This window comes from Rhipicephalus microplus, chromosome 3 (assembly GCF_043290135.1).
Source record: "Rhipicephalus microplus isolate Deutch F79 chromosome 3, USDA_Rmic, whole genome shotgun sequence".
Classification (NCBI taxonomy): domain Eukaryota; kingdom Metazoa; phylum Arthropoda; class Arachnida; order Ixodida; family Ixodidae; genus Rhipicephalus; species Rhipicephalus microplus.
In genome coordinates, this window is record NC_134702.1 from 39,713,551 (window position 1) to 39,730,621 (window position 17,071).

Sequence of the window (17,071 nt, forward strand, 5' to 3'; positions counted from 1 at the left end):
TTATTACTTTTTAGAAGTCCGTCGCTGTCAACCGTCTTTCTTTTTTTTTTTTTTTTAAGAAGCCTCGCGAGTTGTATATGGCGTGAGGCGGCGAAGCGACGCGGCAGTAAAGCTGTAAAAGCATTCTTTAGAAAGCACTCTCAGTCGTTACCGGAGAGAAAACAAACTGTGCGGCGGCGTGTCGCGAAAAGAAGCCAGAGGAGGAGAAAAAAAGAAAAGTCCAAAGTAAACGGAGAAAGCTTTTGACCGTGGCCCTGAACGTACACGGAGTGCTCTTCTCTCTTTCGGTCGCGGCGGCGGTGGGAAACCGTCTTTTAAAGCCTTATCTTTCTCGGCGGCTAGACGGGGGAGGCCGCTTTTAATTGAAACTCGAGATAAGCTGGGCGTTCGGGCGGCCTCATTTTGCGGCGCCTCAACGCCGGCATCCCCTCGGTCGGCGGGGGACCGCGCTGCGCATGCGCTGTCTATGTTACGCGCGCACTTCTCACCGGCTTTTCTCGAGATTGCATAGAGAAGGCTATAGCCAGCTAAATGTCTTGGCTCATTTCTAAGCTACTTCTTTCGTCTGTTCGGCGTTCCGGATTGTTTGTCTTGCTGTCGTCTGCTGTGTCAGTCTTGCGCTGTTCGTACAATATATAGAAACCTTTTGCATCCGGTGGGTACCGTAAGTGCACTATGGCTGTGTTCCAATCCTTAGACAGCACGTAGACAGTCTACGCAGACTGCTTAGAAGACGGCACCGAGCCCAAGCTTTTCGAGAATCGGCACACTTCTGGACGGCTTTTACGCTACGATGCGCCACCTCGCGTCCAGAAGAAAAAGCTTAAGTAAACGAACGTGACAGTTGTATTTTCTTGCTTATTTCATGTTTACAGCGAGGCTCTTGAGAACGAATTCGAGACGGTTAGGAAACGAGGAGATAACGGTGTTTCCGCGGGGTGTCGATGGGGGCTGCGTTTCTTGAGCTGCGAACGTCGTCAAAATCCGTCATACTGTCATATTTATGTGAAAGCGGCGTTTTGAACCAACCACCGAAGAGTAATGCCTTGTGGGCCACTGTGGCAGGGCTGACAAGGCAGCGATACCTAAAGGCAACTTTCGCGCTGCGATTGTTGACGTTCGGACAATGCAAATTAATCATTGAGCTCTTACAGTGTGCGCTTACTGCACACAGCGGGTCATAACATGTATATAGCCTTGCACACGCTCGTAATCACTTTCGAGTCATTCCGTACATGTATCTTCCTCAATATAATCAATTTGCGAAGCCAGCAAGCCATCTCAAATCACAAGAGCATGTTTAACACTTACTTCTCATCGTTCCTCTTTGGCGTTACGTCACCCTCTATTACTTCACATGCCTGTTTAATCTTAATGAAAACCGCGGTTCATAATTGGCCTCTGACATGATCGAGTGGCTTCTCGGGGGACACGGTTTTGCTGTGTCGAAACACTACCTTGTGTTTCCGCGGTGACTAATGCTCACCGAAATAGGTGGACGCCAGTGCATTGTGTAGTCACCTATGCGAATGACAACTAACCAACGAGTGCTTGCTCTTGAACACTTTTGGTGGGTTACGATGTCATCGTGAGGAGGCTCTTCAGAAATCAGACCACGTGACGTTTTGCTACAGAATGTTTGCGCTCGCATAGCGGATTCGATGTGTGCCGCGAAATACGCATAGTTGCTCCAGTTCTGCAAGAGTTATCGTTACTATTTCTTTGCGCAATGACACACTAGCGCGTTGCACATAGGTCTCAGCGCTGTAAGGTCCCAACTGTCCTTGCTTCCTATTGCACTGCTTGCGCGACTAAAACATTGCGCCGCCAAAACAAAAAAAGAAAGAAAGATTCAAAAGCGGCAAGAGCTATAGGTCGTCATAGGTCCGCTTAATTTTATTTTTGTCACCGGGAGCCGCCCCTGAAAGCCATGGAACGAGACAGGCGACTATGCTGCCCGACCTCTTTTATTTATTGAAGCATCACCGGGACCAACCAAGCCCTGTTTCTTTCGGAGTTGCAAAACGGGTGTATATTTGCAAAATGTGGATGTAAAAGGGGGAAAAAAATACGGAGAAGTATTAGAGGATAATAAAGGCGGTCGGTTGTCGCTGGTCTGGCCAGCCACTTTTTCCCATACATCATAAAGATAGTAAAACGGCCGCATGCAGGGCGATCGTAAAAGCGAGAAGAAAACAAAAAAAAACATTAAAAAGTAAACTCAAATTAGCGTTTCCTCGGCGCCTAAAGAGGCCGCAAAGTACGTATACGGGTGACCTCGTAAAGAAACGGCGAATAAAATTGCGTGGAACTCATGTGTATTGCTGCAGGCTACCGAGTAAATGCGGCCGCCAGAGCTCAGTCGAATATACGTCGGTATTATGCGTCCATTGCCACTGGCTCGGTTTATGGCGCTAACAAAAGGATCCCTCACTCTGAGATGCCGGTCACGTATACCGAAAAAAAAACGATGGTGAGAGGAATGACATTGGTGAAGTTATAAGATGGCGGTGCTGGCTGCGATAATGAGCGAGTGACCGAACTGAGGCACCGAAGGTGGAAGAAAGTGTGTGTGTGTGTGTGTGTGTGTGTGTGTGTGTGTGTGTGTGTGTGTGTGTGTGTGTGTGTGTGTGTGTGTGTGTGTGTGTGTGTGTGTTCCTAATGTGCTGCGCACACTTGCGATTGTTTATACTGCACAAACACGTGTGAGCCTATGCAACTCGTTATGTATGCAGATTTTGACACTGCAATGTCCACCCCCCTTTCAAAAAGAGCGCATTCTAAAGGAATGAAAGGCGGCGAGTGGTCAATCAGACGCGCGTCTGGTTTGCTACCCTACAATGGGGGGGAGGATGACTAGTGGATTAAAAGAAAGAAGAAAAAAAACACGGCTTGTTCAAGAAACGCACGTAGAGCGGAAAAGCAAGCGCTATCGCGAAGTGTCATCCTTTTCGATGAAGCTTCAAGCTCGTGCTTTACGGATTTTAATAAGTATTCCCGGCGATCGATTGGTAAGACAATGAACTCCGATGCACTGATATCAATCAATCACCACTCGGAAAATTGGTTCCCAAACCTCCGAGCGCGTACTTGTTTCTCGTATGCTGAATATTTTTACCCCGATTCAATTTCGAACATCCCAGAATTTAAAAACGTATTCATTCCGAAGAATCCGATGTTCGCTCACGTATATACATGCCTGTGCTGTGTGTTAGCGCGCGCTCAAGCTCGACGATGTTCTAAGGCAGCGCTCACACTGAGCATTCCGGCCGCCGAAAGTGCTCCGAATCCGGTTCGGCGGCGGCGATTTCCGCCGAAAGGGCCCTCTCCGCGCCGATCGCTCTCGGACCGATTTTTACGGCGTCTGCCGCCGAATCGGTCACCGCGGACCAATAGGAGCGCTAGTCAAGGAATTTTGAAAAATGGCGGCCAAGCCCTACTCACTTGTTATGCCGCAGTGCACGTAACTGAATGTTGAAACCAACGGGGGTTTAACCTACTCTGTGCCTACTTCGCCTCCGTATTTCGTGAAAGAGGTGACCGAGCTTGCTGTTGGCGTGACCGAGCTTGTTGCGGTCATGCAGAGCAAAACGAACCCACCAACGCCGCTGGCGTCGGTGGTTTTTCTGCTCTTCGTGCATTACAAGACAGCCACTTGCCAGCAAAGTAAGCAGTACTGTCTTTTCTTGCTTCTTGCGTACGAGAATCGTCGAAGTATACACCACCGGATAGCGTAGTGGGGTTTGCGAGCCGCGACAACAACCGGGTGACAGCGCATCCATCCCGCGTTCGCCCCGTAGTAGATGGCATATTCGGCGGCGCGGGGCGCGTCCAGTGCGAACGACGCTGCGTTTCGGCGGCAGGGGAATTTCGGTCGCTGTACAAAGCGGATGTTTCAGCGTGAACTAGGCATAAAACCGGTCAGCTGCCATGCATTCGCCGTTGAGTAAGTAACAGGGTAACACGATATCCCGCCGGACACTGAATATACGTACAGCTGGACGCCTCTCGCAGAGACTATAAAACCAGCCGGGGGATTACTGACGGCGAAAGCGGTGGTGTTGGCGCCTGGCTAAGTGTTCGAGTAGTTCGATAAAAAACGTCACGTCAGTCCGGTTTCTCCGAAACCCGATAGCCGAGAAGGGCAACGACAGATCTCGAAGATCGGCTCCCGTCCCAAAGCTGGCGGCCGGACGTTGACAGGCTGCTCGATCGTCACGGTGGTGTGCCGACCGTTGCGGAAATGTTCGAAGACGTCGGTCAATGTAGTTTTTTTTTTCTCTTTTTTTTTCAACCGAAGCTTTTACAACTCGCCCAGGTCACGTGATTCGAATACCGGCCGCGGTGGCAGCCATTTTCGATGAATGCAAAATTATTGAGGCCCGTGTACATATATGCAAATTAACTGCACTAGGGTGAAATAACGTGGCAATCCCAGCGCTCGTTTTTTTCCCTTGTTTGACAAAATATTAACGAAAGCTGTTAATTCGTCTGTAAGTTCTCATTGATACTGCACTTCAGTGGCTATTCAGACCGGTTGGTACATATATTCAAGGAAGCGAGAAACGGCGCGATGCACAGGACTGCGATAGAGACGGACTACGCGCTGACTTACAACCAACCTTTTTTTGGTCGGTTCTAAAGACAGCGCTAGTATTCTTTTTGTCATTGTCCCGTGCTTTGCGCTGTTTCACGTTTTCGTCTACTTAGATTTATAGGTGCACGTGAAGGAACCCAAGGTAGTCGAAATAACCGCGCTCTGCACTACGGCGTGTCTCATAATCATACGATGATTTTGAGACGTTAAACCCCGATAGTAACTATTAATGGTGATCTCACGATCGTGGGCTTGTAGACGATCAGCAGTTTCTGATACGGCAATCTCATATTTCATCCAGGTGACTTGTCATTTACGCTGTCGCATCTCACCGTGTATAGCCCGGATATCAACGGACATTGGCGTCGTTTTGTTGCCGCCTGCACGACAGTAAAGATGTAAAAATGTCGAGACAATGTCATCGTCTGAGGAAATTGTAGTGGACGCAGGAAAGACGTGTGCGTCTAAGAGCTCGACTCACTATATCTTCGCAGATTACCGTCCCAGGCAGCGCAGCATGTTGGTCGAATATTGTTGACTACGTGTTGTTGGCAAACGATGGTCCAATGAAGGCCCAGTAATGCCACTGCAAAACCAATAATGGCTGAGCCAGCCTATAACAATGCCAACGATGGTCCATTGTAGCCAGCCAACATGACATGTTGGCATCGTTATCGTACTAGGACGGAAACAAAGGTACATCATTCCCAGCCAAGATAAAATGATGAACCGTCATAATCTCTTCAGTAGAAGGAAGACGTACGTGCGGCTATCAGCAGAACGAAGAGCTTTCTTTTTCTTCTATTGAGCGACGCGAGGACCTCAATCAACAGCAGGCACATGACGTCAGGCAAGGCAGGTGAGGTCACAGGCGGCGTGGGCAAGTGCACTTTTTTTTTTGGAGGGGGGGGGGGGGGGGTTAGAGAAAGCTGAAGTCGAAATCCGTGCACACACTACCTACCGATTTTACCTGCACACAAGCACAGAAGTCTGTCGGCTTTTTGACACGGACGTCTCTTCTTCCAGACCACATGGTAGCCGGCAGAACAGACGAATTCATTCTTTTTTTTTTTCTATATCGTCTGCATAGCTGCCATCGAAACAGAAGGTAGAGCGGCGCGCATTGACAATCGTTCCTCAAGCTGCCGTGGACAGATGACGTGAGAGCGCGTGTCTTGTCAAGAAGACCGCGAGATTGAGCCGCCGAGGCATCTCGAACCATCAAGAGACACGAAGGCATCGTCGGGGGATTCGGACATGCGCGCTGACAACGCGCTTCGAAGCGCGCACTGGCCCAACAACAGCCACAACGTTACAGGACGCGCGCGCGCGTGTTGGGGTCGGATCCGCTTCCATGGAGTTCTGTACTGGGGTGGTGACGGGCGCCGCGTGACGGCAGCCTTCCGAATCACTCACGCCCTCATCGACGACGCTACCGGCTGCGTACTACTCTACGGTAGTCAGCTGTGCCCGAGGAGGTTGTAGAAATGATGAAGATGAGGAAGGGGGGGGGGGGGGTGAGGAACCGGCGGCGAAATGTTTGCCTTTGACCCGGCGCGCGCGTTCTTACCGCACCACCCGCTGCGAGCACGGCTTCGCAGAAGCGAGCTTGTTTCTTGAGCATCGTCTTATAAGGACGGCGGCGGGCCGAGGAATACAAGAGGGGGGGGGGGGGAAGTAGTCGCGCCGTGCCAAGCTATAACGTCCGGGGCCGATCGGGCACAACGCCGCCGCATCGGAGTTCTCATCTACGAGGAGAGAGCGCGCGCAATCGCTCGTTCGAACGCGGTATCGGGCATTCTTCTTGCTCGGATCCCCTCACCCTGCTGCCGTCGTTACTATTATCGTGATTGTTTTCCCGGCCGAGAAGGGAGAGAGAGAAGGAACCCATCTACATGGCAGGCAGCGGGGACGAACGAAGCAGCCCACGGCCTGCCGTCTGGGCGAAGAAATCGTGACTCGGGGTCGACACGGTTCCGATCTCGAACCTGCCTCGAAGGGTGGAGAGAAAGATGGCGAGCGAAGGAGCGGGGCGGCGGTGCAATTTTCCCTGCAAGGGAGGAGGGGGCCCTGCGGGCTTCTTTCCTTCCTTCTCCTTTGCATGCGTGCGCTCGCTAGGCCTCTCGTCATATAACGAGCTACGCTGCCGCCGTGTCTCGTTCCAGGTTTACTTTTCTTGCTATTGTTCTGCACATTTGAGGGGATGACCGGTCAGCGACGGCCTGCCTGCCTGCCCCGGCGGTCTATAGCTTGGCTCTGGCAGGCGCGATAAATTGGACATGGTGCCCTAGCTAGCTTGGTGCCGCGCGTCCATGCAGCAGACGATCGGAACGCCGCAGCAGACGACGATCGTCTTCTGGCAGACCGTAGCAGAGGACACATAACATTCGTCGCGTTTCGCATATTCTCCCCTTCCCAGCAGCTCTAACTCGTCTCCGAGAAATCTATAGGTATGTGTAAGGGGAAGACTTGCTGTTCGAGTATCACCGACGGATATGCTCGAATTAAGTTTCGCACCGCGATGCACGAAGCCTTCGTGTCCGTCAACAAACGAGAAAAAAAAATAAAGGCGCGCACGATGCAATAGAAAAAGGAGAGGGGCAAAGAGAAGACCGCCGGCGGCGGCGTCGGACGCAACGGTCTGTAGCGCCGACGAGCAACGCTTGGCTTTGCACGATCATCCACGGTATAGCCGAGCAATCTGGAAGGAGCTTCTTGCCACGCAGCCTCCATTGGCAGCAACGCGTGAGAAAAAGAAGGCCCCGGAACGGGGGCCCATGCGCGGAGCTATCGGACCTGGCCGGCGAGCGATTTGAGCTGGTGGCGGAGACGATTTGTTCACGGAGCTGGAGGATGTACAGCGCAAAGTGCGCTCGTGTATCGATAGCCGCGTGTGAGCGCAGCTTCGGAAAAAAAAAACAAAACAAAAACAAACTGGCGTTGCTGCATAGGTGCGTTCCTTTTTTGTTGTGATTTGGCGGCACCGATGCCACTCTCATGGCCCTGGTTCTTCTGCGTTTACGGAACAAAAGCTCGTGATGGATACAAAGAAGTCCGGGCGGAAAGATCCGCCCATGTGCGGCTTTGTGTAGTGTGAACAACACGCTTTGCACGCGGCGCGCGGAGAGAATCGAAGTTCTCGTTTCCGCGGCTTCTCCTTTCGGGTAATTCATGGGCGCCCCGGAACGCGAAGAAAATAATCTCGGCCACTGACCCCATCGAAGTGCAATCGTGGATTCCCCGAAAGAAAAAAAAGAAAAACTAAGAACGCATTTGCAGCGTCCATTGTGTCTAAGCGCTTACACGGCGAGAAAAGCTAAGAACGCACAGCACATTTGCAGCGTCCGTTGCGTCTGCTGTGCTTACACGGCGCCGCAAACAGAGGCAACCGGACAAACGAATGTAAACTGCGCGCGGAAGCGGGTTTGCTTTCACAGTGCGTTCCGGAAGACCCCAACTTTTCTTAATTATAAGAAGCTTAAGTTTCTTTTGTGATATCCTTCTTGAGCGATGGTTTCTATCGATTCGTGGGGCTTAACGTCCCAAAACCACCATATATGATAATGAGAGACGCCGTAGTGAAGGGCTCCGGAAATTTCGACCATCCGGGGATCTTTAACGCGCACCCAAATCTGAGCACACGGGCCAGGGTCTCCAGCGACGAGAAACGCTATAGGAACGCGGGGTGTCGCTGAAGCCGAGGTCACGACAAGTGGTCCATGTGCACACACACACCTATTATGTTCACCCGAACACCCGCCGTCTATGTTCACATAAGACGAAAACGCAAAGAAAGACGTACATCGCAGTCATTAAATTGATTCAAGAGCTCATGACAACAGCTTCGCGACAACGGCGGATATGACATGACAACATGTGACATCTCGCAGTGACCAGTACAGCGTGTGTGCGAGCGCTTACGGTATTCATAGGCAGCAGTTAGCGTTGACCTTACACACTGTCGCGTAAAGTGGACGGAAGAGACCTATAAGACAAAAATAAGTAACACTGGCAATCAGAGACCCCAGGAGATCACCGAGGACATTCAACGTCTCCTTTAATGGTCTACGTACGAGTTTAGTGAAAATTCGCGCAAGTGTTAAATGTAAGCAAGATTAATATAATAATAATAATAATAATAATAATAATAATAATAATAATAATAATAATAATAATAATAATAATAATTATTATAATCTGGCATTTTACGTCCCAAAACCATCATGCCATCATGAGAGACGCCGTAGTGAAGGGCTCCGAAGACTTCGACCATGTGGTGTTCTTTAACGTGCACTGAGATCGCACAATACACGGGGCTCTCTCTACCAGTTGGCCGCCATCGAAATGCGTTCGAACCCGCGACCTTTGGGTCAGCAGCCGAGCAACGTAGCCACTGTTCCACCGTGGCGGAAAAAGAAAATGTAAGCAAGAAGCCCTGTGGCTCGTGCGTTTCGGAGGCGACGTGACACAACGAAGGGGCAAAGAGGATTTCGAAGTCGGAAACCGGACAGGTCCACGAGTTGGCCGTTCGCGCAACACGGCCTAAGAAGAGTTCAAGTCCGTGGAAGCCGGAGTTTACACCGGATGCCTGAGCTTAGCTCTGCGAAAGCCGTAGCGTAGCCGCGGACGCTCAGCGAAGTTCCGGAGAACTGACGGGAAACGTTCAATCGTCAGTAGCAGCATTGATACAGAGTGTTTCGCTGAAGGCGTAGTACGAATGAGTTACTCATGTCGTATACTCTAAACGCTGGCACAACTTCAAAACACACACGCACACACACAAGCACACCAGGAACACTCTCTAAAGAAAACGTCGCACTCTTTGCGTCCTTGTTTCCTGGTCTTCTGCGCCCTCGGCGAAATGAGTGTGGCAGTTTGGGCTAGTTGGTATGACATGACGATAGTTATAGCGCGAGAACAGAACGCCGACACAGAGACACGAAGGACACGAGCGCAAAGACCGTGTCTTGGCGAGTCGTGCAGTTGTAGACCCAACGCCTGGAGGACCTCGCTTTTTACGCGGCAGCCATCGCCGCACAATCGTAAAGACGGGCGTGTGTCGGCGACGGTGTCGTGTACGTGAGCTACGCGCTGTTCAGTGTTAATCAGTGGCGCGCGACCAATCGAGTGTCTCCACTTCGGCACACCGTCGGCTGGCCACCGCCACCAGACTACGGGCACCGTACAGTTCGACGCATGTACTCGCCTCCCAGTGATACCCCTGAGAGAGAAGAGAGAGAGAAGGAATGTAGGAAAGGTAGGGAGGTTAACTAGACTATGCGTCCAGTTTGCTACCCTACACATGGGGAGGGGGGAGTAAAAGAGAAAGAGAGGGATAGACACATGTCACATCACACACACAATGCCGAGTTTCACAGGCGGTCCTTCAATGAAGTTGCCGACAAGTATCTCAGGAGGGCTCGTGTGGCTTTCTGTGCTGATGTGCTGCGCGACCAGGCTCCTAAGATCTTTGCTTCATTAAATGGCCGGTCATCGAGTCTATTCCCTGAGGCGCACACAATGCCACTGGGTTGGGTTAATCCTTATGGTGTGCTGTGTCGGAACTCGAAACAACAGAGGACACTTGGCTTAATTGCTCGCCGTCGCGGGCGACTGCCGCGCGCCGTGCATGGCCTCAAGATCGCCGCCGCGTTCGCCGTACGGCGTCCTCCCGGTCGCCTGCTTGCGCACGATGTCGTGATCCCGGCCGTGCCGGAGCTCTCTCTCGTCCGCGGGCTATCACGTTTTTTGGCGCGCCTTTGAGAAGCGCCGGCCCCGCCACGTTCGCGCGCAGCTCTTCCACGCACACGGTCCAGCGCTGACGGAGGAATGATAAAGAAGGCCACGGTAATGCTGCACGCGCATGCATGTACTCCACGAAGGGACGGAACTATAAACATGCGCTGGCGCAAAAGTGTTCCACACTACCTAGCGTCCTCGGGGGGCGGTTTCCTTCTCTCCCTCTTCTCCATGCTTCGCGTTCCGATCTGGATGAAATACGAAACCGAGAGAGAGAGGGGGGAAGAGCGCAGACGCTATAGAAGCTGCTGGTGGCATGTCGGTGCGCTGGGCGGCAACATCCGCGTCATGAACGACGAAGAGCGCGCATGTGTGTGTGTCTATGTACCCGCGTCGCCGTATAATAAATGTATAAATCCGCGGCGTCTTCGCGCGAAGGCCCTTTTGCTAATTAGCGCCTCACGATCTCTAATGAGACGAGCGTCCCTGTCCCTGTTGCCGTTTTCTGCCACCTATCTCTCCTTCTCTTTCTCTTAGTGTCTAGGGACTTCGTCGCGAACAGTTCATTTCACACGTCCTGAGGTGGCGCACCGGTCGACCTCGGCGGAAGTCGCGAAAGGCGGACGTGATAGGTGGCGTTCGAACATCCGGGTTCCAACTAATGGAACTGTGACGCTAGCGCCGGCGGCTGGATGATTAACAAACCGGCTACTACGTGGCATCGCACTGCTACGAGGGTGATGAAATAAATGTCGTAATCTATGGAGGCTACATGCACAGGTAAAAACTACAACGTTTACTCTGCTTCACCAAGGCAATGTCCCTTGTGTAACGTGTGATCATGGGGTCGACAAAGAATAAAGATTTTCTGAATTACGTGTTAAACATCAACTTAAATAAGGTCTTCAATACTAATTAAGTGTTCACGTTAGATATGTGGGTGACTGTACACGGCGGTTCCGCCACAGCTCAGACACAGCGCGGGAACTACAGCGAAGAACTGTCTGTGCATCCTTCCTTGACCACGAACGGCCGACGAAACATCGCAACACCGCGGTTTCATAACAAATTGACCCGCGAGGTATTAACTAACCGTCCATAAACTAATGTCCAGTGAAACGACTGGACTATGATGCCGTGCGTAAAATTCAGTTTGCTCGGCTTTCTTGTGCTTCCAATGCGAAAGCGTTTCTTGGCTGCTAAGTTTGCGGAAGTGCGCACCCACAAGGGCCGGTTCACGCTAGCGGCAAGCCTGCCGTAACGGCGAAGTGCCGCAGACTACTGCGGCAAATCTACTAGACAGGCTCGGCACAAATGATCTCCGAGCGCCGTTCAGTTCATACGTGAGTTCCAGTTCGCGCAGTTTTCTGCTGCACGCACAAGATTACGCAAATCACCGCTGACACGCGGTCGATCAGCTGACATCACCGCCCTTTGCACTGCGGCAAGAAGTGAGGTAGCGAACATTCAGCAGTTTCTATCGGTTGGGAAAGTACTTTGGTTCGATATACATTCATTTGACGATCAAGAGTTCATCCGGTGAAAGCGGCACGGGGAGTACGTCCGTGCGTCCCGTCTTAAGCGAATTCACGGGTTGATCATCCTTACGCAGCCATCTTGGATTGCACGACGCGCCACCTATAGGCCGTGGGCATTGCGAATAGCTGCCCTTCCGAATGTAGTAGTCGACCGCCTCGAACCTGATGAAAATGACGCCCAGCTGGCATCGCCAGTGCCATATTTGGTGCGCCCTAGTCCGCATTATGATCAGTTGGTCTTCTAACACAACTCGGCAATACCACTTTTAACGGCACCTCTCCTTAACAACCTAGCTTAAAGAAACACTTTCGTGTTCTCATCTCGCAAGAATGCGCTTAAAAATCCTCTGCAACTTTTTTGTCACGTCACGTAGTTTTCGTTTCGATGGTAGGCCCAACTTCGATGTTCAAGGTCGTTTTTGTTTTGCCCTCACATACATGCGAGGTACTGTCATGCTACCGTGGAAACGAACCCGCGACCTCAAGCACGATCGCGGGGATCCACGGTCGCAGCCGGCACTCCTATCTGATCCTAAGCTTTCATGCTTGAAGGAAGAGCACGATAGTTATAGCGCGAGAACAGAACGACGACAAAGAGACAACCGCTCGTGTCCTTGTTTCTTTGTCGTTGTTCTGTTTTCGCGCTATAACTATCGTCATGTCATACCAACTAGCCCAAGTTGCCACACTTCTATGAAGGAGGAGCACATGATAAACGCGCCTATTTTAGGCACGACTGTTTTGCGTCCACATAAAAAAAAAAACATTTAGTATAGCTTACCCCCATGCATATATACTCATACTTGGCGAACGTTTCCCATCTAAGCGTGCGTTCGCCCGATACGCTTCTTACATGCGACCGGTACAACTTACCTCAGGGAGCTTCTGGCGTCACAAGAAGGGCAAAGCGTGTAATGGGTTTGCCCACGTCGCGCGCTTCACCGCGTTTCGGGCGTTTGTGATCCTGCAGCATATGTGCACATAAATGGTCGTGCCGACGGGAGCACAGATTTATGTACGCCACCCCCTCTCCTCCATCCCCGAATCGCGCAGAGGACCGCACAATTTGCGCCGCGACATTCCTGCTTCCTCTTCTTCACGATGCGCGACGCCCAAATTTCTCGAAACGGGAGGGTCGCTTTTTGCGCACAGTAGTTGGACGGGCGGGCCGTCACTGGCTGCAGAGGGACGAGTTCCTTTCTCTGCTCGCATCATTCGTTCGATCCGGTCACGAGGAATGGTCTTTTTTGGTTGTGCGCGAGCGGGCGATATTACATTGACGCGATGTTGCTTGCGTTCGCTTGCTTCCGTTCTTCCACCGTCAGCGGAGAACGAAGGAACCAAAGAAACTCGCGCAGTGCGTAGCGCGTGCACGACGACAATGAAAGCTTAAGGGAAGGGGCGACGCGTGAGTTTCGTGTAAGGCATTGTACGTACATTCGATTCAAATCCGGCTGAACCGTAACGCAACGCCTAATGCGCGCAGCGGTTCCAGTTGAGTAGGAATGTCGTACGGTGACGACCTGGTTGTTCAGATGGACATACATACATACATACATACATACATACATACATACATACATACATACCGATGGCTGGATTCATGGATGCAGACACAGATGGACACGACAGTGACTGACTGAGTGATTAATCGTTGATATCCCAAACTAACAAAGGGGCAGTTGGAGAGACGCCTGTTGGACGTCAGTGTTGGAGCGCGCCGGATGCTTCATCCGATTCGACCGCTCGATAAATAAATGATGCATGTTTTTTTTTAGGGGGGGGGGGGGTGAGGTAAGCTTATGGCAAGGAAGTCAAAGCTGAGTATAGGGCGTCAGCGCTTGCACTCATACGTCAGAGAAATACGGGGCGTGAGGCCAGGACACTGCCCCCCCCCCTCCGTATCCACCAGTGCGCCCACCGAGACAGGAAGTCGATCGTGCGACATTGTGGTGGCGAATTACTGAAATTCGAACGAACAGGGAGTAGCACGCAAGTCAGCGAATACACGGCACAAACGCAGCGACCGTGCGACGGCTACAGCATACACAAGCGCGCACACGGCAGGCAGCGCATCCTCAAGAACTGCGGCGGCCACCAAATGGTTTCCGCGGTCGTCCTCGCATCGGCCCCGGTATAGCAGCAGCCAAGGAACACCACACAGCAGCGAGCAATTGTTCTCCGCGAGTTCGATTAGGCGATGCGTTCGGTCCCTGGGGAAGATTGTGGCTTTGCTCGGCGCCTGCTGTTACCTTTTCCCAGGGGTCGCGGGGAGGGGACGGGCTACGCGGCACCGCCCAGAAGACCGTCTTCGGGGTCGCGCTAAGCTTTGTCTCTCCGCTTCCAGGAGATGCTCGCACGTGCCCCTCGATCTGCGTAATCACAGATAAACTATCGCAGAATGGCGCATTACACGTCACGCGGCTGCATCGCTGGCAAGGCTCCGCGAAGCCATTTGCCTCGCAGCGTATATGATCGGCCCGACATGTGACCCGATCGAGCATTGTTTGTTCGGCTGCACTGCTGTAAGTTCGCCGGCACTGCTGAAGTGAAATCCTGGAGAACTGGTCAGACACACCCTCTAAGAGGTGTCCGCCGCAGCTGCTGGCCGCGTCGACGCCGGGACTGGAAGACCGTGGCCCTCCGCCCGCTTGCAGGCCTCCCGGACTGCCGAGTATTGGACTGAGAGCTCGGGGCTTTTAAGAGTCCTCTCCCAGTCTTCTTCTGTGCTGAACTTTGCGTCATGTAACGCCGGGCACTGCCAGAGCTGCTCCGGCATGGCGATCAAGCGTTGGGCCGATGTACTCTCCCACCTGATGGCATCAATCGTGTTGCGGCTTCACTCCATCCTAATCTCTCCTCGCAGCGGTCGACGTACCGAGGCGCTTGTAGTGACGTCATTACAAGCCGCGACGTCGCCTACCACTATTTACAACCATAGAATATGTCTATAATCGCGGGGTAGTCGACACGATCGCTGCATTGATCTGATATCTGTCTCCATGGCAACCAACATACGGATGAAGTACGGAGCAGGGCTGCCTTGTAAGGCTGCGATGGCGTGCATGCGCAAACTCCAATGTTCCGAATGCGCACGTGCCGGAGCCATAGCCGGAGCCACAGACATGAGCGTCGCAGAGGGGCGCATCGACGTGCACACCATACCACCTGCAAAAATAACATCCACCAAAAAGAGCCATGTGCTCAACGTATCCGTGTTTAGTGCTCGCGTATACGGTTCTTCAAAAACGCTTTTCACCCCGATGTATTGAAATATATCAGGTCGAATTCGTTCTTCTTTACAGAAAGATTAATTTAGAAGGCATTAGAAGATGGTGGATCCGAATCCTTTGCTTATTGTTTTTTTTTCTGTTCGTGCATTTTTTTTTATTTTTCTATAACTGGTCATTCGTGCATGTTTCTTACCGAGGATGGGGGTAGGGGGGGGCGGCACCATTTGACACGTCATCTCTTCACCTTGCGTTGCCATTTCAACAATTAGCTTTCTTGTATTCTTCCCTTGTCTCCCCCTCCCGTTTCGATGAAGACCGCCATTGTCGCAGGTCCGGATCCTGCCGACAAGTTACCTTTTTTTTTACCTTTTCGTTCACTTTTCTTCACATTTACATTACATTTATTTCTAATAATATCTTCTATACATTCCCTGGTATTATTCTCTGTTATGGTTCAAAGAAAACGAGTCTTGAAATTGACACCCTCACACACATATATATTGGAGTGAACAAGAGTGACGTATATATGCATGGTTGATCACTCCATGCGTCTCAAGTTGCAGCCGCTAACCACGCCAGTTCCCAGGCGCACAGCGGAGACACACCTCTTCGATACTATGTTATACGTTTCTACCTGCCCGATTGTTGCCCCGATACGAAAGGCAATGCAATCAGTTGCCCGGAAGTGACTGGCAACGCGCGCGATTCGAACCAACCAATTGGGCGGGCTGCGCCGCGCACGACACAGAGCGTGCCTTTTATTCAGTTTTTGTCCCTCTTCCCAACGGCGCTCGCTATGCACGGAGTGCGTGCGCGCGCCACTTGGGCGCAGCGCCATCTGCGGCGTTTTCTCGCATGACTGGCGTGACAAGGTCGAGCAGCGCGCTAGCGTCCTTTTGTTGTGTAAACACAGAGGGCGTGCGGCTCACGATGAACGGAACCGCGGGCGACCCGAACGTCCGAGATGGCCGCCGATTGCGGGCCACGCGCCACTTTTTCAAGCACGAACGTCTTTTGACCTCGCGTGTATAACAAGTTCCCGCGAACCAATTTAGACAGAGCAGAGAGATGAGAGAGAGCGGATCGTGAAGGATGACTCGGAGGTCACAACAAAGGGAACGGAACTACAAACAAACAAAAGTCGTGCAGATTAAGCTAAACGTGCTACGTACAAGCTCGGCCGAGACATCACGTGTCGTTTCCCTAAGGGGTCCGAAAGCAATGTTCGTCTTATAACTGCAACTACTGGCTCTGGTAGCCATGCTCTGCCAAAACGGGAATCTATACATACACACGTAAGCATAGTACCCTTTGCGCACGTTCGGTTCATCGTTTTTGCTTCTAAAAACATTGTCTTCGTGTGTGCACATGTTTGTATGGGCAAGTTAGAAATTAAAATCGAAAAAAAAATTCGTGTGGAGGGCTGGTCCTCCCCACCTTTGTACGCTTGCGATGAAACGCATTTGCCTGTATTAATTATTTGGTCACATGCTTATGCTTGGCGGTCGTGCCTCATCAACAGAACGGTGATGTAAATGAAGGCATTTTCAATAATGATAATAACGCCATTTGGTTACCTCAATGACGGGTGCAGCTCTTTTGAAAGAACGCCAACAGTTTCGGATAACGTCGACGGACGAAAGCCGGTGCTGCTTCTCCTCTGAAATGAAACAGAGGCCCGCGGTACACTCAGTTCTAACAACCGTGCAAGGATCTTCACTCGAGGCACTTGGGCATATACCAAAGAAGTCGCGTTTATCCACCCGAAATCATGGCATATGTGACAGAACCTCCGGCTGCAGAGAAAGCATTGCGAAAGCTACATTACTACACTACCACTGCCGCTGGATAAAAACAAAAAAACAAGGCTGAATGGCCGTGACATACACATCTAGCAAGTCCTGTTCCCCTTGTTTGCAACGGTGGTTTTCAAAAATGTACAACTTCGTCGGAGAGTAATGAAT

The 17,071-nt window shown here is 51.6% G+C and overlaps 1 protein-coding gene and 1 long non-coding RNA gene across 2 annotated transcripts in view; one reads left to right on the plus strand and one right to left on the minus strand.

The window, feature by feature from the left end:
* LOC119161799 (tetratricopeptide repeat protein 28) overlaps positions 1-17,071 on the plus strand; it is a 106,649-nt gene that overhangs the window by 59,227 nt on the left and 30,351 nt on the right. The window lies entirely within an intron of this gene.
* The window catches only part of LOC142802859 (uncharacterized), a 67,217-nt gene that overhangs the window by 49,398 nt on the left and 748 nt on the right, over positions 1-17,071 (minus strand). Inside the window, exon 2 of the long non-coding RNA XR_012893990.1 lies at positions 16,685-16,767. This is a non-coding gene — a long non-coding RNA (uncharacterized LOC142802859). The remainder of the gene's footprint in view (positions 1-16,684; positions 16,768-17,071) is intronic.